This window comes from Canis aureus, chromosome 20, assembly GCF_053574225.1.
Source record: "Canis aureus isolate CA01 chromosome 20, VMU_Caureus_v.1.0, whole genome shotgun sequence".
NCBI lineage: Eukaryota > Metazoa > Chordata > Mammalia > Carnivora > Canidae > Canis > Canis aureus.
Genome location: NC_135630.1, coordinates 17,407,069 through 17,434,320, shown reverse-complemented (window position 1 = coordinate 17,434,320; position 27,252 = coordinate 17,407,069). Strand labels below are relative to the sequence as shown.

Below are 27,252 nucleotides of genomic sequence, written 5' to 3'. Positions count from 1 at the left end.
CATGTGTAGAAGGGACAAAGTATAAATATAAGCAGTATATTTGTAGCAGAGATGGCATATTGATCATTAAACTTACTTTCTCCATGTTCAATTTTTGAATATAATAGAAGACTTATAAATTCTCCTTGCAGTTACTGTGGGCAGATGACTTAGCCTTTCCAGGTGGAATGTGAGTTGAAATGGCTTCTGTCACTCCTGTGTCTGGATCTTAATTTATTGAGTAGGTTTTCCCATTCCCATTTGATGGAACCCACATATGGCTAAGTCCCACCGTTGACCATGTAGAAAATAATGTCCTAAGGAGTGGTGGAGCAACAAAATAGAAGAAATATGTATTCTTGAATGGCAGTCCTGATGTGAGCTGCCCTAGGTGTTTGTACAGGGATAAATGAATTTTGTTTTTTAAGTGCCTGAATTGTTGTATTTCTTTGATAGGAGTGCATAGCCTTCACCCTGACAGATACTGTTCACTGGTTCCAGATTAGTTGCAGATTCTACAATGATTCTGCACAACACTGGTTTTCAAAGTGAGGTTCCCAGGGTTGCAAGATGATCAGCAGCAGCATCTGTAAATTTGTTAGAAATTCCAAAGGGTCAGGCCCCACCCCACACCTTCTAAATCAGAAACTTGGTGATGGGGCTTAGTAGTCAGTATTTTAACATGCTTTTCAGGTTATTCTGAAATAGACTGAAGTTTGAGAACCACTGCTATGTGGGAGAGAAGAGGTTAGGAAAGGGTGAGACAATAGTGGGAATAGGCTAGAAGTGCCTTAAGAGAATGGGTGTTGGAAATAGAATGCCTGGGTTTGAACCCTGGCTCTGCCACTTAGTCTGGGTGACCTTGGGCAAGTCAGCCTGTTTCTTAGTTTATTTATCTGTAAAATGGGATAATAATTGTACAATAATCATAGGATTTTTTGAGGTTACATGAGTCAATATGCATAATGCATTTAGAACAGTGCCTGGCATACAATGAATATTAGCTATAATTCTTATAAAGCTGGAGAGAGGAGAATTGATCTATATGAACAAAGACGTAGAGGTGGGTCCCAGAAGTTGTCTGTGGAAAACAATGGGTCTAAGATTTATTGAATAATTTAATATATATTTATTCCTTTGCTTTAATACTTCAAGAACATAACTCAATAATTACTTTTTTTTTTTTGTGGAGCTCTTCCTAATACTGACTTGAATCTGTCTCCCTATTGTATTCCTAACTCTGCAAAGTGGCATGGAGTAAATTTGATTCTTCTTCTGCATCAACAATCATTCTTTTGCAATGATAGTGGCAGCGATTACTCCAGGGGAATCAGTCTATTTGTAATAATAATGATCCAGTCTCATTCTTTTAAAAATGCTTCAACATAATATTTACAACTTCTGATTCTCCTACCCATTCCTCCACACTCAGCTTTATAATTACTTCCTTTCTTTCAGATCTCAAAGCTTGGCCAGGTTATCCAAATATATCTTTTTTTTTTAAGATTTTATTTATTTATTCATGAAAAACACACAGAGAAAGGCAGAGACACAAACAGAGGGAGAAGTAGGCTCCATGCAGGGAGTCTGATGCAGGACTCGATCCTGGGTCTGGGATCACACCCTGGGCTGAAGGCAGACACTTAACTGCTGAGCCACCCAGGCATCTCCTATCCAAGTATATCTTAAAGACTGGAGCCTTTGGGATCTCTAAGCAGATTTTAACATTGAGGTTCTGGGGGAGGAAATACCACACTCCCTCTAATATCTTTAAAGAGTATGTAACAGAGTCATTATCCTGTAGAGACCACTTGCGTAGATCTTCATGCCCTAGCTTTGTTCTCTTATAGACAGCTATCATGTCAAAGCAAAACTCCAAGTGTGACTCATTTCCTTTCATTATCATGGATTCCTATTGCACAGCATAATTATAACTATACTATAAGCAGGTCATGGGGTACTATATTAATAATCAATTACAGGTCTTACTTAACTCCAAGGCAATAGCATAAATCATCTTGTCTCCTCTTTAATATAACACCCAAGTCTTAGTTGGTTTCTCTCCATTTCAAGATACCTCTCATCCCAATAATAATAATAATAATAATAATGCCCCTTCTCTTGACCTCTATGTCTTTCCTTCAGCCACCATCCTCCAAAGGGTTTTTTGTAATGCTATCTCTATTCCCACACCTCTCATTCTTTCTAATATGTTAAAAATATATTTATTGAGTATTAGCTCTATACAAGACAGTATGTTAGATGCTGGCCTAAGTAAAGAGGGAAAAGACATGTTAGATCTGAAGGGCTTTAAACATGGGTTTACTGATTTTTAACTCCAACCTAGACTCCACTGTCTTGAGACGATCTAATATCTTTAATTCCAGCCAATTTCTAGTCAATTTCAAAATTTGATTCTCAATTATTCCCACATTCATCAGAAGACACACAGTTGGTCAGAGTCACAAAGCATAAGGCATTTAACTGCTTATATGTCTAATTTTAATGTCTAAAAAAGCTACTTTTTATCAGAAAATCTGGGCTTTTACATCAAGTGATGATTTGACATTAATGCATATACTTCTTCAGAACTAATCAAAGAACTGAGGTTTTCTGTCAAAGTACCTGTGCTCTAAACCTTATTTTTCTATGGTATGGAATGAACTGAGAGCACTTCTGTTTTCCATTTCATTCTATATATAGTAAATAGTAGGTTCAGGCTTATAAGCACAGTAAACTAATTACAGAAGAGAATTTCAAAGGTTTGGTATGAAGCACAGTTTGTTATTGCGGCTGGGAGGACATATATCTCAACATTAAGAAGGCCTTGCCAGTTTATTTTAGACTAAAACATCAGCAAATGTACACAGAAGAGACCATAGGATTTTCATTTCCTAAGCAAAATTTAGTCAAATATTAGAATCTTTGCTTTGTTCTGATATTGCTTTTGGAAACAGGAGATACTGTTTTCTTATGAAATTCATGCTTTTTCTTATTAGAAGCTCAACATCTGTTCCTCTGTGGCTGAAAGAGAATGTGGCTAATGGATTAAAAAATGAGAGAGAAAAGAAGAAAAGAAAACTCAACAATACCCTCAGATATCAGAAATTAGAATGTAGGCCTCTGTGAGTTGGCATTGTTAGAACATATATTCTGAAATAGAGTGAGAGAAAAGAGAGGTTTAGGTTGGCTATCAGAAAAAACTAGAGGAGTGACACATCTTTGAAAAAATAGAATTCTCCTGAGTGGAGGACACACTTGGAATCAGATTAAACCAAGCTTAGAAAAATCTACTGAAGAAGTACTCTTGACCAGTAGAAAAATGCATATGAGGACCTCACAATGATTTTTCCATTATTAATATGATGACTTCTAAGTAATTTTTAGAATCTAAATATCTATCTAGTTTGAGATGCATGTAACTAGTTTGAGAAAAATTTGGGTACTTACTGTAAATGTTCACTGTTGCTCTTGTTTTTTGTTTGTTTATTTGTTTTGCTATGAAAAACTATGTACACACAAATCAAATGTATTTTTAATCTTTTTCTTTCTCTACCTCTAAGAGTACTTGAACCATGATGAATATAATGAGTTGTTATTTGTAATACAAAATGTGGAATTAAAACTAAATGTTTGTCTTTGTGGAGAAGAAATTTCTTTCAACCTGATATGTTATGGTTTCCTTCTAGAAATGAGCTATCATTACAAATGATGAGAAAAGTATCAATTAATTATCTAACTACATGCAGGCATACATGCAGCATTGAGCAGACAGCTTTACACAGTTAACACCTAATCTGTCCTCTTGGCAAATATAGGTAACTGAAAGCTTATTCTCTCTCTCTCTCTCTCTCTCTCTCTCTCTTTTCTGAGAGAAAGAAATTCAGGTGAAATTCAGTAATGTTTGGTAGGAAGCCCAGTTGCCTCTGTGTTGATTTGTTTTGATTTATGATTTGGAGGAATAACAGTGCAAGTTCCTGAGTTTGGTAAATGCAGGCTTTGTTTTTCAATTAATTTTGGATTTTAGACACTGTGTAATTCTCTATTAATAACTCAGTGTTACCAATCAAAAGAAATATCTCTTCCTGACACCTGCTAGTTCACAAAATGGAGAATGCAGAGGATTATGACTTCTTTGCACATTCTCAGGCAGACTTGAGGGTCCTTAAAACATTGCTTATCCTAACTAGCCTTAGGTTTACAACCTCTGTTTACTATTGCTTGTAGCTCAGTTCCTTTCAAAATGAGAGTAACCATCAGGGATCTTGTGCTCAGTCTGGTCTCCACTTCTCGAATGGCTTCCTTCACTGCCTATTAAAATTATAACCCCCTCTCATGGCTCATTCCAAAAGTCACTTTCACCACAAAACCTTCCTAATCCTTACTAGACAAAGCCAACTTGTCTGCTTTGTCTCACTGTCCCTGCCATTGTTTATAGCCTCCTTATTGGCCTCATTGTAGTCTGCCTTTGTATTTACTTAAGTCTTCCCCTTCTCTCCCAATAGATTATATTTGAGATAGATATTAGGTCTTATTCATTATTATTTCCTGTGGCACAGAATGAAGTGCTATATATAGACTGTCTGACATTAAATTGCATTAAATAACCCTCAAATAACAATGAGTACAGGCTTTCTTCCAGGCACTGGGTGGGCATGATGAAAGACTATTACTGTCAAAAATGATCAAACTGGTGGGTAGTTTAAGACTTATGAAAAGATAACTATTTTATAAGAAATAATTTAAAAGAAGTCAAATGAAAGATAATGAGCACCATAGGAATTCGCAAAATGCAAAAAAAAAATTATTGTGTGTGTGGTAGAGTAGGGTGTGGGGTAGGCAGTAAGTGTCAAAGAAACCTTCAAGGAGAAAATCCCAGCTACACTATGAAGGATGCTAGGAACAGAGATAGAGATTGTTAGAGATACCAGAATTCCATGCAGAAAAGATTAAAGAAGCAAAAGATCAAGCTGGATGACCAAGTGTATTCAGAGTTCTTATGGGCTTGAGGATAAGCTTAGAAATGGGCCTCAAGGCGTGTCAGAAATCATTGCAAAAGAATATAGTGGCAAAATCCACCTGGTATTTGTGTATAAGAGTTTCCAAGGAAGGTGAGGCCTGTCACATTAATGTGCTCCATAAGGTACGGTCCCTCTAACCTATATGCAGTAGTTCTCCATGTAAAGAATGACAAGTATGGGATGTCTGGCTGGCTCAGCGGTTTAGCATCTAGCTTCGATTCAGAGCCTGATCCTGGAGTCTCCGGATCGAGTCCCACATCGGGCTCCCTGCATGGAGCTTCTGCCTGTGTCTCTGCCTCTCTCTCTGTGTCTCTCATGAATAAATAGATAAAAATCTTAAAAAAAGAATAACAATTATTTACATTTATATTGTACAAATGTTCACACAGGATTCATTGCTTTACAAGAGGTTTAAACATAAAATTCTTTTGAGAACAGCCAGCACTTCTGGTGAGTATAAAATTATTTTTCTCCAACTTTTACAAAACTCAGTAACTTAGCTAGAGTGTAACACAAGGCATAGCTGTATGCTGTGTTAGCATGCCAATGTATTTCTGGTTTATAAGGAGTAGTATCCTGAACAAAAGCCCTTGCGCTATTTCATATAGATTTTAAGTCTTCCTCAGAGTCCTAACCTTCAAAGATCTCAAAAGTGGATATTCTAAGCTGCATAGAAGTAGACAAGACAAAGTGTAGAAACTTAAGAACTCATAGATTTTTTTCTTGAAAAATGCTGCAATGACTTCTTAACTTCCTTGAGATATATGAGATTCACAAGGCCCACTCAGCCATCTGTTTTGCTTGATTTCAGACCATTTCCATTTTTTCCAGGGACACAGAGGCAAATAATGTATGTGCATATTATGCATGTGTGTGCATGAGCAAGCACACACGCACATACACCATTTAGGTTGTGTTCTCCATATCAAATTTTGAAAACTATTCTTTTCTGGGGGTTTGATGTAACTGTTATTTAGCAGTAATAGTTACTTTAAAGTTATTGTTATTTTTAAAATACAGAAACTTTTTAAAACCTTTTTTTCTCTTTTAACAGAATAAAAAGTAGCATGGATGATTATAGCAAACTTTCAAAGCCAGTGTTACTAAATATCTTTCTCATGGTATCAGGATTATTTAGTTTTTATTTTCATACAGTATTCAGAAGCTTTTGGTGGATGCAACTGAAAGAATTTTTGTTAAGAATTATGAGATTTATGTCCAAATATGTGTTATGAGTGCTATGGTTTAAATTATGTTCCTTCAAAATATTTGTGGAACTCCTAAAATCTAGTACTCAGATCGTATTTGGAAATAGAGTCTGTACATGTCATCATGTAAAGATGTGGTCATTAGGGTAGCTTATAAGAAGAGGAGATGAGACACAGATAGAGCTACACAGGGAGAAGGCCATGTGAAGACACAGAGAGTGCCATGTTAATCAGAGGCAGAGATTGAAGTGATGGTACCTATTAGCCAAGGAATGCTAAGGATTGCCAGTAAATGTCAGAACATTTTCTTCCCCAGATCCTTTAGAGACATCATGGCTTTGCCAACACCTCGGTTTTGGACTTCTAGGCTCCAGAGCTGTGAGAGAACAAATTTCTGTTGTTTTAAGCCATTCCAGTTTGTAGTACTTGGGTATGGCTACTCTAGGGAACCTAATAAAGGGAGCGATTAGTTCAGCTCTGAAAGTAAATGAATCTAAGAAAGCGTGGACAGTAGTTTCACTCATAACAATTGAGAAGAACACAAGTAACCTGTCCTGTCAGGGACCACACACACCACTGATTCTGTTTTACAATCGTCTAGAGTCTCAAGAGGAATTATCAAACAAAATAATAATAGTTAACTTTGACTGAGTACTTATTAAGTGCCAGGTCCTAGTCTAAGCACTTTAAATGTTTCATCTGGTTTAATCCTACAAATACCTGAGTGATGTAGATACTATCATTATCCCCTTTACAGATGAGGAAATTGAAGTACCGGGAGATTAAATAAGTTGCCCCCAATACAGAGCTGAGATAGCTGTGGTTTGAACACTCACAGTTTAGTTCCCTCCTATCAAGTGTTCACTTCCTTTTTAGTCTTTCCAGAATTCCAAGGCATCATGCATTTTTGGAGCAGTGGAGTTAGAAAGAAGAAAATTAGTGTTTAGACGGCCCCTTTATAAGTGAGTGACATACTCAAATATGTTATCCTATTTTATTACTTAATTCTCATAACAGCTCTTAAAGAAACTTATTATTTGTATAGTTTACAGATAAAGAAACATATCCTAAAAGTGGTACCAGGGTTTGCCAGAACTTAATTAATGGTTTTTGTTCGGTGCCTACTCAGTGTAGGGACTTTACATATGTTCTCTTTGATCATTACACAGTCTTCCAAGGTAGTTGTCCCTGGGAGTCATGAGAATGAGAAATGAACAGAGAATCTTTATTTATTTATTTATTTATTTATTTATTTATTTATTTATTATTCACTAGAGACACAGAGAGAGAGAGAGAGGCAGAGATACAGGCAGAGGGAGAAGCAGGCTCCATGCAGGGCGCCCGACGTGAGACTTGAACCCGGGTCTCCAGGATCACCCCTGGCTGAAGGCGGTGCTAAACTGCTGAGCCCCGGGCTGCCCTGAACAGAAAATCTTGAGTAGGTTTCAGCCTGTGGGAGGCAGGCTAACTCTGTTGCTGTGCTATACTGTACCTGCTCATTAGATGAGTAAGATATAGGTTAATCCATTATATGGAACCTGCTTTGATTAAGAGAGAATTCATAAAAATAGTGAGAAAAAAAGGGCATTGGCTTAGGGTCATGCTAGCTGCATAGATGGGTGGGAAGCTGGCCCAAAATGGAAAATACATCATTGGGAAGGAGACATGGCATATGAGGTTGAGATATATGGCTGTGGAGAAGGTAGTTCTCATTAACACATCCAGAGCTGAATGTCTGATCCTGAGGTAGAAATCACTGGCTTTTGTAAATCCCTTCATATGTTTTCATCAGGTTGTCCATTATTTGAGCCAGGTGGAAGCTGCCCATGCACAACTTCCATGATGTAGGGTCAATATTAATGACTATAAAATTTCCTAAGATTCTGAGAGTCAGATTGGCTTCTGCCTATGTTTAAATTGCCCCTAGTATCCCTGGGTGTATGGCTGTTGAAAGAGGTTCCTGGTATCAATGACCAGTTAAACTTCTATTTTTCAGATAAGGATCTGAGACTTAGAGAGGCCTAGTATCTAGTCTGAGGTTAGACATAATAAATGACAGAGCTCGGATTTGAAGTTAGGTTTATTGACTATTATATATATCAGAGTATAGCAACACACTCTTTTGCTTATATAATTATTTTTTCTCTTGTTTGTATAGGTTTTTATTTCAGCAGTTTCTTTTCTTATTCAAACTTTATGTGAAGCTCTTCCAGCAAGCTTGTGTAATGGAGAATATCACTAGATGTTGGCCAGTCTATATTTAGGAACAATTTTTGGTGCCACTCATCCTTAAACTATTGCAGAATTTTTCTAAACATTCTCCAGTCTTTGACTTTCCTTCCTGTACAGAAAATTGTCAGGAAAAAAAATTATTAAAACAGATCAGATCACAAAAACCTGTAGCGGCTCACGATTGCCAATAATAATTGTTCCTGACTTCTGTGCCCACGAGACTCAGGTTTCGAGTGTTTTAAAATATACAGATGTTCATGTTTCACCCTGGACAGATGCTTTTAAGCTGAGTACTGAGCAGATAGATTATGCATGTATATGTAATTTTTTGGTTATAAGAAATTAAATTTATATGTACATGATAATCTCCTTGTATCCTACAAACAACAACAACAACAACAACAACAACAAGCAAAACACTCAGTAACAAAGGACATAACATAAAAATCAGAAGTCCACATTTCACCATCAAATCCATTTCCAGGCCATCAAAAGCAACTTTTCCCTGGTGCAACTTTTGTTCCTTTCATGACTGGCTCTGTAATGCTAGATAATGGCTCTCAGGAGAAAATGCTTCTTTCCTGACTCACACCAAAGGTTGCTACACACAGATTATAGAATGAGGACCAAACTCAAGCTGACATTCAAAGTACTTCATAATCTAATTCTTAAACTACATCTTTCTCTGGGTCTGATGTTCCAGGCATAGGCATCTTTCTCACATTGTTCTCTCAGCCTGGTATGTCCTAACCTCCAGTCTCCACTTATTATTATTATCCTTCATGCACTCACTTCAAATGCATCCTCTCTGTGTCATCTAGTCTATTTTTAAATTTTTTCCTCTCATTTTCTTGATGCATCCAGAACACTGATTTTATTCTACTCAGAAACGTTCCATGACATTGCGCTGCTATGCTCATTTAACTCACCAGACTTGAACTGCAGACCTTCTGAAGGGAGAGACAGAGAAAGAGTAAGAGATGGTGAGTAGGTATCTGTTATTTCTGTGGTTGGAGTCAGTTCTCCTGTTTATGATGTTGGTCATTGTGAAGTTTTTGAAGTAAAGTGTGACTCTACTCAATTTTTGCATTACCTGTCTACTTAAGAGCCCCACCCCCAAAGAAGTTACTAGTCTCAGTCAATTAGTTATTTGTATGTGTCTGTGCAACTTTACTTTATCATATTTGGCTACTTGCCAACGTTATACTACCATGCTTTCTAAGCCCATTATTCCCGTGTTTCTTATTACTTTATAAAGGAAATGACTGCTATGTATATCTTAGTGGTTAAAGTTTCAGACCCTAGAATTAGTCAGCTTGGGTTTGAATCTCAGCCATACTACATCATTGAATAGAATGACACATATTCTAGTTTATCCAGAACAGCTCCTTTTTATTCCTACTGTCCTAGCATGCTATCCAGTTAGTGCCTCTTTTGCTTCTCAGAAATGTTCTGGTTTAGGTGATAAACTATATAATCACCTTACCTTGGTGTGACTTAGTCTCTTGAAGCCTCAGATTTTTTGCCCATAAAATGTAGAAAGTGATAATATCTACCAAAAGGCTTGTTTCTAAAACATGAGGAACAGAATTTTGTACATAGTAACTTTCAGTAAGTATTAGCCATATTTACTGTTTTATTTTCACATGGAGTGTGTGTCCAAGTCATACAGTGTAGAATTTTTTTACCATTCTTCAGGACCATAGCTTACTCATACAATTTCCCTTCTTCACACTATTTACTTTCAACTCTCAGAAAATTGTTGTGATATACAAATTTTGTTAGGACAAGATATTCCATTGCTTCATGTCAAAAGTTGTCATTATATTTACAGACACATATATAGAGACACATATACATGTATCTATCTGTCCAACTATCTATTGATATATGAGACACATTATACAAACATAAGCTTGTAAGGTTTACCTTTTTTTTTTTAAGATTTTATTTATTTATTCATGAGACACACAGAGAGAAAGAGAGGCAGAGACACAGGCAGAGGGAGAAGCAGGCTCCATGCAGGGAGCCTGACATGGGACTCGATCCCGGATCTCCAGGATCAGGCCCTGGGCTGAAGGCGGTGCTAAACCGCTGAGCCACCAAGCTGCCCTAAATTGTAAGGTTTTCAATGTGAATGTCCCTTGCCCCCTTAGATAGGGTGCCTTCATGTACAGCGGAACATGTGCAACTTCACATAGTGGTCTGCAATATTCAAATAATCTGAAGAATAAGAATAACAAGATACAATCTTTTACACCTTTATAAGCTCAAAGTTTAAATTTTTTTGAAAGCTTAAGGGACTGAAGAAGTCAGAGGTCAAAATTATTTATACCTAATAACTTATCAACTAGTTTTGGGATTTAATAGGATTGGGATCAGAAAGCACATTTTAGGAACACGTTCTAAATAATACAAGACAGAGAAAAGGGCAGTGAGTAATTAGGTCACAAATTCATTAGAATAAAATTTCATATGAAATATATGAAACTATGCATCAGACCTCAGTAAGTGGTTAAGAATCTGAGTTATAAGAACTGAAGCTCACTGAAATAAATAACTACTGAGATCAGAACAAGCGGTCTTTGCTTTACAAGCCTTGCTCTGTGTGCCTTCAGAGTTGAGGTAGAAGCTATCTAGAATGCAGTCTCATTCCTAAGCCTCTGAGAAGCATGTCATTACTCTTTCCACTTTGAGAGAGGAGCCTGTCAATCAGGCAAGCTTATTTTGCAGGTCCTGGAGGGGAGGAATAACGTATTAAGTTTTACTCTCTCTTATTCTTGGTAACACTTTATCTCAAGTGCCCATTAAACCAGTACATTCTATAAACTCGGGCTGAATTATGATGAAAGCATTCTTGTGGGAGTCCAAGGCATCTGCATCAACCAGCCGCTGCCATTAGTTTACAAGGGTGAACCTCTGATCACACCCCAACATAGGTGAAGGGCCCCTGTCCAGGAGCTCCACGGAGCCTATCCTAATGAAGGATCAGAGGAAATTCCTTTGTTCTCTGGTTCTCTCAAACCACCTGTACTACCTTAAGAAGTCAGTGGGCTTCATTTCTTCTTTTTATAATGACATATGTGACACTTCATCCTAGGAGTCAGATCTTAATTTTTTAGTTCCTTTTTTCATGTCATGATAAAAAATTCTGGGGAATATATAGTGTCAGCTTCCTTTCAGATTCATCATTTCAATATTTTCATCTGCTACAACTGTTTAATTAGGAAAGGCTCCTTTTGGTAGGCTCCTTTTGTATAACTTTAATGAAACTGAAGAGCATGAAATGTGGTTTCCCTGCTTTTAAATGAAGCTACTTTTATAGAAATAAGATGAGAAATGGAGAAATTGTTGAAGTCACAGTGCATGAAATTAAGGGAGCCCAAACTGTATTGGCAATAGTGCTTTTTTTCCCCTTCTTCTCTTAAGTTGATGTTTTGAGGACCAAGATTGTGGTTGCTAACAAACAGGGCTGATGCTGTTTTCTCTTTTATTTATTTTTTTTCAAGTTCATAGACTTCTGACAGACATGCCTTTAAGGATTCAATTTGTTGTTGTTTAGGAAAATTGTATGAAGCAAACTATTTATGATACAGGGCTGTTTTCAAACAACACAAAAGCAAATTAACGATGGCATCTAGTTATGAGATAAAACCTGAAGTTGTGCTGGATTTCATGTAAAGCAGGATTCAATGTATAGAATTGAAACAGAATAATTACAGAAAATTTCAAGCAACTTGTGCTATAATTTTAAGGCATGTACTTAGAGTGCCCACCAAACTGATAAAGTATTAGTTATGTGGATATTCTAGTCATCATCAAATTTTCTATCATACCATTCTGTCTCTACAAATACAAAGGGAAGAGATGAGGCAATACTTTTCTCATATGTTAATCAATGTAACAATCATTTTGGAAATTCAAGTACTGAATTCAGAGGATCTGCATTGCCTCACTATACAATCTAGACTAATTTGACAATAGGCATTTTTTTTTTGGAGGAGGGGCAGATTTTAGAAGTGATTTTAAGTGCCAGTTTCATATTATGATGATACTAAGTGAGATTTTCCTGCTAACCCAGAATAGCTGATTAGTATTTTTAGATCAAAGAGGCAGTAAGTACTCTCAAATTGGAAGAGAAAACCCCCAAGAACCAACAATTGTGGCTAGACAACTCCATCAGAGATTATTAACTCATGGACTCTGACCTTTACTCCAGAACCCTCTAATTCTCATCCCAATCTGTGTAAAGGACAATTGAGGAGGCGAATAGAATAAGAGAACCTCATGGGCTCTGGTTTAAGTGCTGCAAAATTTCCCTCTTCTCCTCATGGGATAGCTGAGTGTTTGTCAGTTTTTACTCTATCATCTTGTAATGTGAGGAAGGTAGGAGTTGAAGGGTTTGGGAGATATGGCCAGCCATAGCTTCCTCTTTTAGAGAACTGAGAAATGAAGAGAATCTCCAGGGTCTTCTGGTAAATTCTGAAAAACAACCTCTCAGTCAGAACGTGGCTTCTGACATACAGTGAGTCTATATGGCTGTTCAGGGTTAGCTGGGAAAATATCACCAATCAATGAGGAGGAGGCTGCAGTTATGAACAGTTTATCAAGAGAACTTGGCATCTCCTTTCCATCTATCCCCCAATCTACTCCAACCCCAAACAAATCAAAACCACAGTGAGATATTACCTTATATCTGTCAGAGTGGTTATAATAATAAAAAAAAAGACAAGGAATAACAAGTGTTGGTAAGGATGTGAAGAAAAGGGAACAGTCATGCACTGTTGGTGGGAATATAAATTGGTACAACTACTGTGGAAAACAGTCTGGAGGTTCCTTAAAAAATTAAAAATGGAACCACCATTTGATTCAGTAATTTCACTACTGGGTATTTACACAAAGAAAACAAAACACTAATTTGAAATGATAGTTGCACCCTTATGTTTACTGCATGTAGCATTATTTGCAATAGCCAAGATATGAAAGCAACCCAGTATGTCCATTGATAGATGAATGGATAAAGAAGGTGTGGTACACACACACACACACACACACACAGAGAAAGAGAGAGAGAGAGAGAGAGAGAGAGAGAGAGAGAGAGAGAGTGTAATAGTATGCAGCCATCAAAAATAGATATTACCATTTGTGACAATATAGATGAGCCTAGAAGGTATTATCTAAGTGAAATAAATCAGACTGGGGAAGACAAATACCATATAATTTTACTCATATGCATAAGATAAAAAGCAAAACAAATGAATAAACAAACAAAAAGCAGAATCAGATCTATAAATATGGAGAACAAACTGGTGACTGCCAGAGGGAGGGAGATTAGGGGAAGGGCAAAATGAGTGAAGGAGAGTGGGAGATACACAGGCTTCCAGTTATGGAATGAATGGGTATAGTAGCTAACATTGTAGAGAATATAGTTAATGATACTGGATCAGCATTGTATGGGGACAGATGGTAGCTAGTCTCGGGGTGAGCATCATATAACATATAAACTTGTCAAATCACTATGTCATTCCATAAATCAAATGTCAACTATACTCAAATAAAAAATAAAAAAATAGTGCAAAACTCACTAAGGAGTATTATAGTTCGTTGTCTTTCTCGAATGAATAATTTTGTATTTTAGCTCTGGGTAATAAACTCCCCTTCTTATCGCTCTGTCTCAGGTTGGGTTTTTTGAGAAGCAGACTTTGTGGTGGGGATTTGTGTGTAAGAGGCCTATTGGAGAGTGCTGTTGGATCAATACTTACAAGGGAGTAAGGAAGCCAGAATAAATATAGGGGGAAGTGGAACTGTGATGCAGTCATTGCACAGACTGCAATGGCTCCCTCGGATTGTCCTGAATTGGGGCCTGGGGGATGAGCTCTTATGACTGTCTGTATAGACCAGTCTTGGATGAAGGATGCCTTGAGGAAGGAGATGCGACTTGATGCAGCTCAGAGCAGGCTCTCCCATGTCTTTGATTCAGTCCTGGGTGGGGTGGGATAGGGGTAGGAGTAGGATCCTGGTGGTGCGCCATTGCATCCACCACACTCTTTCCATGTAAAAATACTTTTAAAGCTTTAAAATTTTTTCAACTATATTGGGCTCACTATAATAAATAGTTGCAAGTTTCAACTCAGTGAAATTAAATCACCCAGAGTGAGAAAGTCATTTATATTCCATGATATCCCAACAGCCTATTCTTATTTGGCAGTCTCAGGCTCTGAACCAACAACAACATCTGCTGGCAATTTATTCTCTATTATCTTCTGCCTACTACTTAACCTACTGGATCAAACAATTCTATGTTCACTGTTCCCTATCCACCTGTAAGTTAGAGTGTTCACTTGTAAAAATTTAAATGTAGCTTTAGAAAAAATTTTAAACCCTGTTTGGAATTTCTTTATAAAGATTTCAAGTATATGTTAATCATTTCCCCTAACCCATGGCTGTCTTTGGCCATTTTATAATTTATTTCCTCATGATTTCAGCCTGATTGACTTTCTGTAGGCTTAGGAAGGGCAAATAGTACAAAAGGACAGATGAAACAAAATGGAGAGGTGCTGGATGGTGGAGCATGCTGTTGATCCTTCATTTTTCTGGAACCCATAGAGATTACTGATCTCATAGCCTTATTGCTTTTCTTACCCATTCATCAGAGATCCTCATCTTCTCTCTGGGACTCTTTCTTCCCCTTGTCTACTGTGGAGTTGCATGTATTAACACAGCTTCTCTCATTTTTTTTTAAAGATTTTATCTATTTATTAATGAGAGACATGGAGAGAGAGAGAGGCAGAGACACAGAGGAGAGAGAAGCAGGCCCCATGCAGGGAGCCCAATGTGGGACTCGATTCTGGGACTCCAGGATCATGCCCCTGGCCGGAGGCAGGCGCTCAGCCACTGAGCCACCCAGGCATCCCAACAACTTCTCTCATTCTTTTGTCTATTCTAGGGCAGGAGTGTGTGCTTGCAATGTAAGAGTTGCATAATAAACACATATTGTTTTGTTAGATGAGGTTGTATTACTCTAACAATGAAATCAACCAGATAGGGTCCATAAAGTATTTTCACAATAGTTATTTTCATAATAGTTATCTGTAGTGTTCACTGAGGTGTAAAATAGATGTTTGGTTTTTTCATCCATTTAATTTCTTTTTTTTTTTTAAGATTTTATTTATTTACTTGAGAGAGAGAGAGAGAGAGCATGAACAGAGGGAGAGTGACAAGCAGACTCCTCGCTGAGCAGAGAGCTCAATGCAGGGCTCCATTCCAGGACCCTGAGATCATGATCTGAGCTGGAGTTAGATGCTCAATGGACTGAGCCATCCAGGTGCCCCCATCCATTTAATTTCTTAGTTTTCTATGAATTGGTGGTTTCCTTTATTTCTGGAGAGGACACCCTAGAATTGTCCTACGTTAGACCAGAAAACCCTGTCGTCCCTAAGAAGGGACAGAAATGTGAATGACATATTCATTGTAACAAAGACTAAGCTGTTGAAACAAAGGGAATCAGAAATAAAATGGTTTGAGTAAGATAGAGTTTATTTTTAGAAAATACTTCAGCCAGTCCAGGCCAAGGTGATAAAGGATAACTATACTTCTCGAAGGACAAAGTCCTAGAGGAACCCATATATTTTCTGTCTTGCTCTGCCATATTCACTGTCCTCTAGATTGCTGTCCTAATTGGCAAGACCCCAGCTAGGACCTGGGGTGCTAACGTGGCTGTGTTCCAGTTTATGGGAAGGGGAAAAAACCAGAGCAAGAGATTTCCTTTTAATAAAGAGATGGTGAAGTTTTAAAATGTAAACATTTCTTTTGCTCGTATTCTGTGGAGGTAGGAAAACAGCATTTCCAGCTGGATGGCCATGGAAGTATGTGAGGTCAGATTTTGAAAGACAGCTAGCAATCTACCACTGTGACCCCCTAAATATTTTATGCATTTTTTTTTTTACCATCTTCTTGTATCCCATGAGGGACAGTCCAAAGTCCCATCCATTACAGCATCAGATCAAATTTTAGGAACTCTGGCTGATGATGGATAGCTTTATTAAATAGGTCTAGATGAAATTATTCATGATCTAGTGACTATAAACCAGTAGACAAGTTATTAGCCTAAAATATAATAACTGAAGTTCAAAATCCCATTCATAATATAGAATTGGGAACATAGCAGTCTTGTTATTATAAACACTTCCTGCCTGAGCAGAAGGTAGCGTGTGGTCTGTAGTTGGCCCATCTGCCCACCCTGTTTTTGCTTTCTGGGAGAGCTCCCTTGTCCACTTCTCCCCTGTGGACCCAGCTTTATTCCTTGTAAGAGTCTCACTTGTCACTTTTTCTCTATCTGAAGTGGGTATTGAAAAGTAAAGTTTTTGTAGGCTGCTCTGGCTGAATCAGGCCAGAGACCTCTCATACTTGGGGTTTCTTTGGTAATACAATTTCCTAAAACAACTTAGGCCTTCAACCTATATTCTTCCAGCCATTAATATTGACAAATCTTAAATGATTTTTTTTCTCCCTAGAAATAGTCCTTATGCCTGCTGATTCTCTTTTATTTGCTGGCATCTCTGCTCAGTCCATCCCCTAGTTTCTTCAGTTAGGCTTGGTTTGGAAGACAACACTCTTTAACTGATTTCTATATAGGATGTATCTTACGCCAAGACATCTTTATGGGAGGTATTTGAGAGAGCCTCCAGGTAATAGACTTATGTTCTGCTGTACTCATGTGTAGAAACAATCCACTCTATGTCTCCACTTCTCTGAGTCTCCGATTTCTGGAGTCTTAAATACAGATACAGATTTCAGACTTCAGGCAGAGAGTGTCTCTCTTGGCAGACAGATAGCTCTTTCTATGTCTGCTTTCAAACTGGCAAATTCTTGCTTGAGTTTATCTCCTTCTTAAGTATCTTATTAAAAGTGATGAGGAACCACTAATCCCTAAATTTCTGGTTGTTTCCCACCACTTCCTCTAGAACTGATAGGCCCCTTGGGCATGTAGCCTGCTTTCTGAGTTAACAGGTGAAAGTTCTGCTCAATGCCTTAAGTTACCAGACTTGACATGGTGTATAGAAGACCAGTGGGCAATTCTAGTTCTTCACTGGCTACTACCTAATTTCTAAAGCAGTTTAGAAATATATTTTAGGTTTTGTTACTTAGTATCCTGTTTCCAGGTGCTAATTTCTGTATCAAGCTAAGCTAAAGTGAAGGTCATGTGGCTATAACAAAGAGATTCCAAAATAGGACTTGTATAGGAAGTGTTAGTCTAGCTGGCCCAGTCCCTTAGAGTGGTTCTGCTATTCAACATCACTGATACATCTGGATTTCTTCTAATTTTGTTGTTCTACCAACTATACGAATGCCCTTTTTAATGGAAGAGGAGAATGTGGGGAACGAATTAGTAGTTTGCCAAAATCATTAGCAAGTAGGCTCCAAATGTTCCAAGATTAATCAATATCTTAGAAATCACTACAGTGTGGCATCCATCTCATTGTCCTCCTGTTTGACAAAGAGTAAGAATCTAAAGCCATTCTCCATAAATACCTTTTGACTGAAATCATGAAATTGAAATTGTCCATTGTTTCTCACTTGGAAATAACCCAGCCTTCCTACTGGACTAGTGATGTTTGATAGTTGAAATGTCTGAGGATCACCATTACCATTTAGACACCCAAAAGGACTGAATTCATAATTGAGGTGAGGGTCATCACCTCAAAATTCAGCAATGTCCCACCCAAAATATGTAAAAAAAAAATCAAATTTCCTAATCCACAGCCTTCATTTTCAGGTCATTAATGTCAGAATTGAGACAAGAGTACAGATTTTCTGACTATCAGTTAGGCTCATTTTCTAAAATCCAATCCCTGAAGAATAGTCTTGAGGGAAATTACACTTTATTTTTTTTTAAATGTCTCTTGGTTGCCACCTGTTCTATAACCACAGCAACTTACCTGCATAATTCTGTCTTTTCTTACCGTAGTTGAAGAGTGAAAAAAATCTTTTAAAAATAGAATGACAGTTGTAGGGGAAGGAAATCAAAATCTAAATACAGTATCTCTATATGCATATATAAATAGGAATATAAACAGACAAATATAGACTGTGACTATAAAACAGTAAGACTTTATTTTGGTATGAAATTTGTGGAATCAATCTCACTGCTTTATATTCAGGCTTGTACATATGAAGGTGCTGTGCTTTCCTTACTTCAATAAAGAAGGTTCTGGAGGAAAGTGTGGAGGCATCAGGATGGGAGTGACTGAGTCCATGAGCACCAGGCAGATGTCTCTGTGGACCAGGTGTTAGGACAGAGGGTTGGTGTCTAGGAGGTTGGAACCAACAAACCAAGAGAAGGAGAAGCAGCAAGGGAGAAACCATGAGTCAGGAAGATGACAGGGACCCTTGCAGAAGGGAGCCAGCAGTAGACTTGATACATAGGCAGGTGTCAGGGAAATGAGCCAGGAGGCCCCAGGAAAAGGAGGTCTCAATGCTGAATGACACAATAAAGCCCGGTGTACCTTATATGTTTCCTGCTGCAAACCACATTATCAGCAGCCACAAAATAAAGTAGAAACACAACATAGAAATACCAACAATAAACATACATACCGGAAGAGGATTCCCAGAGAAAGCCACCATGTTGCCTGGAAGGGAAAATGAAATAAGGAGTAGTAAAAGTTAGGTATAAGAGCAAATGGCAACATTTTAAAATCTTAGCCTGTTGAGGATGCAAGAGAGCACATTGTGACTGCAAGTTTCATGTGGACCCCCGAGGAGGGACAACATACCATTTGGCTTAGGATTTTCATGTCCTTTCTTTTCCTGTGTTATTTAAGCAGTGAAAAAAAAAATCTGTTACATATAGATGACAGGTTCTGGAGAAGAAAATGGAAAACTAAATATATTAGGTATATATGCATAAACAGAAACAGGGAAGAAGACATAATAAGAAGGCTGTGCCCCTCGCAGCAGGCTGCATTGGGAATGGATACAAAGATGCATCCTTTTCTGTAGGTCCCTGAGCTATTTATTTTTATTTGGATATTGCTGAGAGGGTTGAGAATGTGTGAACTTGCTCACTCTTTTTAGAGTCTGAGACTGTCAGGTTCTGGAGCTCCTCTGTGTTCCCCAGTGTTCTGACTTTAAATAGTTTAGTATATGTTTTTAAAAAAGTGTAAGTAACTTATCATTTGCCTCCTTAAAAACCTGTCCCATTTTTACTGCTGTCTGGTTGCTACAAACGGGCATTTTCAAATCTGGTACCAGGGGGAAGGTCACCTGAATGGACTTTTTTTTATCTACTCCTTTTCTCAGAACCCGAGCACAATCAGACTGCTGTCTTTTCTCTGTCAATGGCCCTCTTTCATTCCCACGCACATAGCATTTTACTTAAAAAAAAAAAAAAAAAAAAGAAAAAGCTTCAGTTTAACAACTTACTTAGTGGGTGTGTTTGAAAGATGAGCTGGCTAGCTGCTCACCAGCCCACATACCAAACTTCTCGGCTTGCTGTTCTGTAATCCAGAATTCAGAAGTTTAGAATGGGAGGAAATGGGAGATCTGTAATGCAAGATCATTCGTTCCCCCCCCCCCCCCTTGCTAAAATGTCTAGCTACCATTAACTGCAGAGCCACGGTTGACTCATGACAGTGAGGAGGTGGCCATAGCATGTCACTGAAATCACGTTCGTCTCATTCTTGAGGCTTCTGTGTCACAACTGCTTCGGTCATCTAGATGTTTCTTTGCCTTCCTCTGACTGAATTCCAGCCTTTACTGTGGCAAGTAATCTCTCCAGTGGCTGAGAGAGAATCAAAGGAGAGGATTTGGGGAAGTTAGAGCTTTAAGGGAACTTAAGGATCAACTGCTTCACCTCCTCTTTTGCAGAATGGGAAGAGAAACCTGGTGAAATGCTAGCTGGGGAAGCTAAGAAAGTCAGCTAGTCATGGAACTCAGGTGTCCTTCCAGGCTCTTTCTACCAGGTCATGGGTATTTCTTTGCCATTGGCAGGAGACTGCACAATGGTATCCAAGTATTTGCTCTATAAATAGACGCTTCTCAGGGTTCTTTATTCTTTATGTTCTATATAACATTGTTGCTAGCAGCAATTTCCAGCCACAGTGCAGTTAGCAAACAGAAGAATGAAAAATCCCTATCCTTTCCTTTTCTTTTCCGTTGTTTTGTGACTTTCTCCAAGGAAGACCTGGATTGAATCTTAGAAAGAGAGAGAGAGAGAGAGAGAGAGAGAAAGAGATGTCTGAAACCCCCTGCTTTGCTCAGTGTAATTTCTGTAATTTTTGTATTTGGAAAAATATAAGTATCCTGAGATATATATCCAATTTCCTGAGAAGACAGTGGATTCCTCTGTCCCCATTGGAAATCTGCTCTTTTCTTCACGTCAGTATCCTTTTTGATTTAATCTTGAAGTGCAAAATACTGTTGGACTGCCTTGGCTAATATCAGTAGTAGCTACATGCCACTGTAAGTGGAGGCACAAAAATTGTTCCTCACAGATCGCTGTGTCCCCTTCTCCTTGTGACAGTGTCTCAGCTAAAACATTTTCAAGTGTGTGTTTCCTGATGGGTGCTTGGGCCTGTGACTGCCATATGGTGTCAAGAGCAACATCTGCATGGATATCTTCTGGATAATAAGTACCTGAAAAGCATTTATTAGGGCTTTGGGGAAACCCTTGAGGTCTGGGTATGCAGTCATCACATGATATACTCTTTATTTGTCCATTTATTTGTGCTTTTTTCATTCAGCAGATACTTCGTGAGCTCCTACTGTGAGCTGGGTGCTGGGGTAATGCACCGAATGAGATGCAATCCCTGCTCTCCATGAGCACAGAGTCTAGTTGGGGATAAAAATGAGAATTATTACATAACCTGGTATGATAATCACTCTGCAAAGTGCTTACTGGCAGAAGCGTAGAGGAAGTGCAAAGAGATTGTGTTTCCCTTGCTCTATGAAGGCAGAGCAATCTTCTGGGCTGGAGGGAGGGCATAAGGATAGACAGGCATAGGCCTAGGGAAGGAACGAAGCCCCAGGCAGAAGAGAGAGCATGTGTAGTGACACAGAGGAGTGAGAACACAAGTCCTCTTGGGAAACTGCAGTATTTTGGTATGGCAAAGGAGGACTACCTGAGAGATGAGACCAGAAAAGCAGCAGAGGCCCAGATCTCAGCCAGTCTTCTCAGCCAAACCCGGACTTTGTCCTTTCCTGTGAATTTAATGGAAACTATTAAAGCCTAATGTGATCACATTTATGGATTGGAAAACTGAGCTGGGAAATAGAGTGGGTTTGTGGTGAGACTGAAGGCAGAGACATGGTTGAGAAGCAGCTGTGGTGGTTTACACAGAAATGTTGGTGGCTTGAAGCAAGGCTGTGCAGAGGGGTCCCAGGGCTGTTGTCGTGATAGAATTGATAACACTTGGTAACTGCCAAATGTGAAGAAAGCAGCAGACTGGAATGCCATTCGGCAACTGCACTGGAGCTACCTACTGTGATAGGAGGCATGGGGCAGGTTATCTGATGGGGTGAGGTTGGGGCTGAGGAACACAGAGTGAAATGCCCATGGTGCATGTGGGAAGGTCTGTCTAGAAGGCATTGGGGCACACAGGTCTGCAACTCAGCAGAGGTATTAGCCCAGAGACATAAATTTGTTGGTCATTGGCAAATGTTTGGTAGCTGAAAATCTACATGTGGAAGGGGAACCAGGAATAGAAACTAAATAAAATACTCAGTATGAATCAGGCTTCCTGGATTCAAATCCTGGCTACCACTTATGGGCTGTGTAAACTCTGGGCAAGTCATCTCATCTCTCTAAACCTTGGTTTCCTTTTCTGTAAAATAGAAATGATCATAGTAAGCACCCCACGTGTCATGTGAAGTCCTTAGTCAAGTGTCTGGCACACTGTAAATGCCAATCAATATTGGCTACGTTATTGCTGTTATTAAATTGAGAGTCTAAGATGGGAACTGAAAAGAGGATTGCGCATGAGGGATACTTAACATTTCAGAGAGAAATATCTGCAAAGCTGGAGTAGGGGGTGAAGCCATGAACAACTGAGGATGCAAACACATTTGGGCAGTGGCCAGTAGTGTCAAATATTACTGGGAGCTCAAGAAACAGTAGGTTTGGCAAATAGTGTGATATTTTTTCAAGGAAAAACACATTGGAGGGTAAAAATAGGAGTCAGACTCTAGTGGATTTAAAAGTAAATAATGGAAAAGGAGATGATAGAGACTGGAGTATGGAATATTGTTTTATATTGGCTATAAAAATAAAGAGAATTTCAGTAACTAGAAGAGGTTTTTTTTTGTTGTTGTTGTTTGTTTGTTTTAAGATTTTGTTTATTCATGAGCAACACAGAGAGGAGAGAGAAAAAGAGGCCCAGACACAAGGAGAGCGAGAAGCAGGCTCCATGCAGGGAGCCCAACGTGGGACTCCATCTCGGGTCTCCAGGATCAGGCCCTGGGCTGAAGGTGGCGCTAAACCCCTGAGCCACCTGGGCTGCCCTAGAAGAGGCTTTGAAGAAGAGAGAGGGCTTTTGTAAAGTTGGAGGAAACTGCATGTTCAGAAACTGAAGGAAAAGAAATATCTGCACGAGACCCAGGCTAAAACTCAATGTTGATCTCTCCTCCTATGCCAGATAAAGTTGAGGTAAGTCCTCAAGTCCAAGGTCAAGGGTAAAAAGAGGAAGAGAAGCAACTTTAGCTGATCTCCAGGCATTGTACTAGGTGCTTTCCATTCAATCACTTATTGAATCTTCATGGAGACTGGGCAAGGGAGTTGCCCATTAATAATATCTATTTTTTACTCAAAGAAATTAAGACTTACAGAGAGTAGATAATTCACACAAGGTCACAAATAAAAGTTGGGATTTGACCATGCTCTGTTGCTTTCAAAGCTTGTATTGTGTCTCCTGTGGTATTTAGTGGTTTCATTTACATGATAGATTTTTGGAGAGTGCATATTTATCATGATGGATGGTTTTAGCAAATAGTATCAGCACTTGACCACATCCTTTTGGATCCCTTCACGATTTTCCCACACACCGGGTCTCATTGCTTTCTTTGTCTTCAGCTAGCACCTATACCTCTTTGTTGGAAATCTGTCCTTGTGCAGTATTTTCTTATGCAGAGAGCAGGAACTTCCTGGAAAATTAGGTTCTCCAATGCCACTCCATGCTCTTTGGCCTTAAGCAACGTTTGCTGGGTGCCGTGGTGTAGTACCTAGCATTCTAGTCCCTGATATAAAAACTCTGAGGTGTGACCCTATGCTGCCACCAGATTTCCTCCAGAGAATCCTGCTCCCATTATTCTCTATGGTAGTTTGCTTGATGTCATGTCTTTAGTTTTGTAAGTCTCCTGTTGTTGTTGTAACAAATCACAATTTTAGTGACTTAAACTAACAAAAATGCATACTTTTAGAGTTCTGCAGGAGTCCTGTCTGCTGAAGTCCTGGGCTAACAGGGTGTTGATAGAATTGTGTTCTCTTTAGTAGGAGCTTTGAGAAAATCCTTTTCTTTGCAGAAATTCAGTTCCATGTGGTTTAAGTCCCATTTCCTTGTGGGCTATCTGCCCTTAGCTCCTAGAGGCCTCCTTGTATGTGGCCTCCAACATCTGAGAGCCAGCACAGGGCCTCAGACCTAGCTCATGCTGCCATCTCCCTGATCTGCTCTCCTGCACAAGGACAGATTCATATTTAAGGACTCTCTCAATTAGATTGGGCCTGTTCCTATGGCCCAGGACAATCTCCCTACTTTACAGTCAGCTGATTAGCAACCTTAGTTCCATATGCAACCTTTCCAGCCTTTTGTCATGGAAGGCAATACAGTCATCAATTCTGGGTATGAGGAAGCAGACACCTTTTTTGAGGGGGGCCATCATTCTGCCCACCAGGACCTCCTGTCCTTGTGTATCCATTGTCCTACTCCCCCTACTGTCTTTCTTTCTTTCTTTCTTTCTTTCTTTCTTTCTTTCTTTCTTTCTTTCTTTCTTTCTTTCTTTTTTTTGTGACAGTACTTCCTTATAAATCACTGTCATAAGAAACCTCCTCTCAGGATCTGCTCTTGGGGAATCTAACCCCAAACAATGATGAACGTTCAGATTCCATGACTTGTGTGGGTTGGTGAATTGGGAATGGCCAGCAGGGAGTGGAGGCCAGCGCACCCAGTACAGGCACATGGCCACATGACTGGGGCCATGCTTGCCCTCGCTGGGCTCCCTGGCTTTCTGGCAGTCAGACAGGAAGAACAGGGAAGACCTTGCTAATCAGATTCTCCGGCTCCCCTGAGAGCCTCTGCACCTCATCAGCACAGCACCCTCGGCAGCCTCACCTACCAGGGTCTCAGTGCGTGACATCTATAAATACAAGCCAGCGGTTCTGCTGCAACTGTCAAAGGCAGCCGCTCGTTAGTTAGCAACAGATAGCAGCCAAGGCTGGCCCGGCCTGACGCCACGTGCTGAGGCATAGAAAATGAACATGCCACCCATTTCAGGGTCAATATGCAAAACAGAAAAGGGAAACCTGGAAGCTTGACAGCCTGTCACAATGATTATTAGCTGTCTCCCAGATTCCTGCGGGCCTCAAGCTCCATGTTCACATTTAGCCAGTCAGCGTTCTGTAAGGACACTTTCTCTGGCACTCTTCTCGCAGTGTGCATCGCTTGGGTCTGTTTCATCATGTGCTGAATTCCTTGTCCTTTAGATACACAGGTGCTCCAGTTATACCCCATGCAGCACGGTCCCCAGGGATGAAGGTACATATACTTAAATCCAGGACAGCTTCTGATGGATCAGCCAGGTTGATGGCAGGCTCTGCTAGGTAATAAAAGGGGGAAGGGGCTCACACTAGAGCATGCGCTGCTGAAGCCAGTTTGCATCTGGTCCTTGCAAATACTGCTCAGAATCTGTTAGCTGGAAGGCTGTGACTGAAGGAGGACTCGGTGTTAATGGTCGTGATATGTGCCCCAGGCTTACTTTGCCTTTACTCCCCTTCCTTTCACCAACTTAAAGCTCCAATTTATGCTTCCACTTCCCTTTACAACATAATCCTCACTCCCTGAAATTTACACCTACATTCCAGACTCCACATGATAGCGTATTCATAATGCCACCCTTGAAAAGGCTTTTATGATCTTAAATTTTATACTTCTCAACATTTTTTACCACTTTCAGCATATACATTCTTAATATCTCAACCAAGGGGAGCAGATTAAAAAGAAAAATACCATAAAATAATTCAGTGAAGACCTAATAAAAGATGCAATCAATCAAGTGAGTGACAGTAGCAGTTTCTTTTAACATCAAATCTAATGGTTTCTTTTTCTAGTACAAAAGTGCTCCATTAACAGTGTGAGTCTTTTATTTAGGTAATTCACACGAGTGGTTGCCAGATGTAGTTTATTTTCAGGAGGGCACACTTATAGAAGTGGCACACTGAGCCGAGACAGAGTTATCTCCATCTAACGTACTCTCTGATGACCTTTCAGAGTGAAAATAGCAGTAAAATCCTAAAACCAAAACCCTCAAAATCAGATCCAAGTAGCACTTCACATTTGAAATGATGGTTGGATATCAGGGCTGGTCTATAGAGAATTGTGGAGTGATTCTTTGCCTCACCGTCTAGCCTTAATGCACAGCTGTGGCTGATTTGCCAGGGCCTCCGCCTGCACTGCCACAGCCACCTGCACCAGCAGCCAGGCTTGCTCAGGCTTCTTCACTGTTCAGAATCCCTCTCTTCAATCAAAACTCACCTGTTTGAGTCCATTTCCCCTAAATGCTTCTTTTCTGTGAGCTACTCCAATCAATATACGTTCACTAATATATTCACTTGGTAAGGTGATTGATGAGTGTCTACTCTGAGTGTCCATTAGTAAAGAAACCTTTTGAAGTCGATGCCTTTAACCCAGAGAAGTGGCTGCAATGATGTTAAGTAGAAGGTGAAGTAAACTGGCTTGGTTTCAGAGAGACTTGGCTTGGAATCCGGGCTGGTGGTGCATGACCTAGCGCCTTTGGACATGTTAACTGTGTCCTGAAGACTTAGGTCCTGTTTTGATGGCAGTGTGGATGATAGTGCCAATATTGTATTTCTTCTTTCAAAGCTACATGTGGAGTGACTATTTTTAGTGATTAAATGAGAAGAGGTAGATTGAAATACTTGATGTAACATCCACCTAAGAGAAATTTCCCTAAAAAAAATGATCAAAAAAGATGGTGCAAATTTCTGGGAAGATGGTTTTTGAGTTGCATAACTTTTGTTCTCTTTCAAACCTATCATAAGTTAGCTGCTTACTCCACTGACCAAAGTAGGGGAAGTAGGGCTGGCTTTGGGTGACAGAGATCTGAAGTGCTTCAGAAGATGGTGAAGGACATTGAGATCTGACTGTAGTGAAATGCAGCAGAATATCCTACTCCAGCAAAAGTCTATCTAGAGTTGACAAGATAGGCAAATGCCTAAAATTAAAGATGACTTCTTATCAGTGGATAAATGAATGGCTTCTTAGGTTAATAACTTTGGGGACATGAAGATTTAGGGATAGCAATTCTTTTCTAGGTGTAAGGCTACTGTATTTTTTTTTTTTTTTGAATTTTTTAATTTAAAGTAGGGTTTAAGTCTTGGGTATATCATTTAATAATTACATGCCCTAAGAAAAACTATTTAAACTTCTTATGTCCTAATTTCTGTATTTGTAAAGTATTTGGGATGTAGCATGTAATCCCTACGATTGTTTCCAGGTCTAGAATTGGCTGCAAACTGTGTTCTCATAACTTCCTTAAACATCTCATCAAAAAGGCTGCAATTGCACATCTTATATTTCTAACAG

At 39.2% G+C, this 27,252-nt stretch overlaps 1 long non-coding RNA gene across 6 annotated transcripts in view; it reads right to left on the bottom strand.

The window, feature by feature from the left end:
• LOC144291498 (uncharacterized) overlaps positions 1-20,438 on the bottom strand; it is a 35,013-nt gene extending 14,575 nt beyond the window's left edge. Inside the window, exons 1-6 of one of the 6 annotated variants that reach the window (XR_013358791.1) lie at positions 20,041-20,438; positions 19,865-19,938; positions 19,216-19,249; positions 19,037-19,071; positions 9,370-9,387; positions 8,140-8,549 (exon numbers count right to left, since the gene is read on the bottom strand). This is a non-coding gene — a long non-coding RNA (uncharacterized LOC144291498). Of the gene's footprint in view, positions 1-8,139; positions 8,550-9,232; positions 9,388-18,567; positions 18,716-19,036; positions 19,072-19,215; positions 19,250-19,864; positions 19,939-20,040 lie in introns of those variants that run through there. The other 5 variants (XR_013358788.1, XR_013358786.1, XR_013358790.1 and 2 more) reach the window with 5 other exon arrangements.
• Positions 20,439-27,252: the final 6,814 nt, after the last annotated feature.